Below are 2176 nucleotides of genomic sequence, written 5' to 3'. Positions count from 1 at the left end.
TGTGTGTGTGTGAGTGTGTGTGTGAAAGAGAGCGAGCGAGCGAACGATACAGGCGCACACACACATACACACACACAGAGTCTCAGATCCCTACAAGGGCCAAGAGACGCAAAAAGCAGCCGCAAATAGTTACAGGGTCGCGGAATTGGAAGGGGGAGAATGTTCCTCCCGAATCAGATCCAAATTCACACACTGTGCTTGCAGACAGAACCTCGCCCAGAAAGTCAGAAACAACCCCGAAGGCGCCCATTAATAACAACGACTGCCACCCATACAGCCCTTAGCACGTGGCTTCAGCAGGTGTTACATTTTTTAAGTGCTTGGTGTGCCGTTGACACAATTAACCCTTAGGGCCCGCCACCCTGGGAGGTAGGTGCTATTTTGAGTCACATTTAAGGCATCTGACTGCTAACCAGAAGGCTGGCGGTTCAAACCCACCAGCCACTTTTCAGAAGGAAGACTAGGCAATCTACTTTTGTAGTGATACAGCCTCAGAAACCCAATGAAGGGTCGCTAGGAGTCAGAATCTATTGGACAGCAGTGAGGTTCGTTTTCTTTTTTTTACACAGATGGGGAAACCGAGGCACAGAGAGGTGAAGTGACTTGCCCACGATGGCAAGAGCAGGATTTGAACCCAGACAAGGAGCTCTGGTGGCATGGTGCCTAAGGCATCTGCTAACCAGGTTGGCGGTTCAAACCCACCAGCCACTTCCTGGAAGGAAAACTGGGCAATCTACTTCCGTAAGATTTACCGGCTGGGAAACCCAAAGGGGGTCGCTATAGTCGGAATCCACTCGATGGCAGTGAGTTCGGTTTTTTAGTGTGGCTTTGGGCTTCACTCCGCTCAGGATCCACACTGCGCCAGCAGAAGACACTGGTGGCGGGGGGTCCTGAAGACACAAACTCGGGGTACTGAAGCGGACACTCCCTCTCGCCTCTCCAGGGGACACACACACCCAGACCCGTGGTCACTGGACTCACCCCCATCTGGGGCTCAGGCGATGGGAGTCCCCCCTCTGGAAGCTGTAGGCGAGCTTCCCAGCGGCTGTCTGCTCAGGTGGGCAGGCCACAGGCAGGAGGCTGGCTCGTGCCCACTGCCAGCCCTAGCTGCACACTCCCAGGCCCACTGCCAGGCGGGGAGGGAGCGGGAAGCCGATCCAGCTCCGGAGCCTTCCCACGCCCAGGCCCGATTCTGGGCCAGGAGGGGGAGAGGAATGAAGATGGGCGCCCAAGGAGGGGTGGGCTCTTCTCCTAAAAAACCAGCTGGAGGCAACTGGTTGGTGTCTTCACTGTCGATGCGAGGGGTCAGACTTATGGAGGGCCTTCCGAGGCAGGGTGCAGAGGGATGGCTGGAAGGGCTGTGGTGCCTGCTCCTCCCTGCCCCCCAGGGTGTCCCACCCAGCCCTGCCCCCGGGAGGAGCCTGCCTTCCACCCTAGCCTGGACACCCGTTCAGGAATTCCGCCCCAACCCTCCTGACCTGGATTCTATTCCTGGCCTGCAGTGGGGCAGGGCTGGGCTGCTGCCAGCATCAATGCCTTGGTCCCTGAGAGGCAAGTCCCCAATCCTCTGGGTGCCTGCAAGGGGTCACAGGGGCAGGAATACCCACAGCGACCGAGCTCAGCTTGTCTCCAGCTCCCTGGCCCTCCACTTACTGCGGGTTTCAGATCAAGTCTAACCTTAGACTTTTCTAGCACGGTTTATCTCACATCTTGTCTGCCTGGGTCTAGTCTTGGTACTTCCTACTGGGCTCTAAACTCAATGGCTTTCCACTAGGGTCTGACCATGGCTCTGTTCACTGAGGTTTAACCTTGGCTGATGCCAGTAATTTCTGCTGGGGTCCAACCTCAGCATCACTCACAGGGCTCCAGCCTCAGACTCTGCCGTGACTTGACTACGGCTTCTCCACCGCAGCTCTGTTCACCCGTATCCCTTCCTCTGAATGCCAACTGTCTTCCTTTTCCACTGGGGTCTACCTTCAAGCCTCCCTGCAAGGGTCTAGCCTCAGCCCTGTCCATTGGGGTTCAGGCCTTTCCACTGGGGTCTAACCTCAGCCCTCTCTAGCCCACGGTGGCTTAAGGTCAACCTTTCTTCTAGGCTCCAACCTCACTTCTTTTCTCTGAGGTTACCCAGGGATCTACTAATCTCAGTCCTGTCCCTGGGTCTAACTTTGCATTC

The sequence above is a fragment of the Orycteropus afer genome, unplaced genomic scaffold, assembly GCF_000298275.1.
Source record: "Orycteropus afer afer isolate SDZICR_OR568_19922 unplaced genomic scaffold, OryAfe1.0 scaffold00099, whole genome shotgun sequence".
Lineage (NCBI taxonomy): Eukaryota > Metazoa > Chordata > Mammalia > Tubulidentata > Orycteropodidae > Orycteropus > Orycteropus afer.
This window is presented reverse-complemented; position numbering follows the sequence as displayed.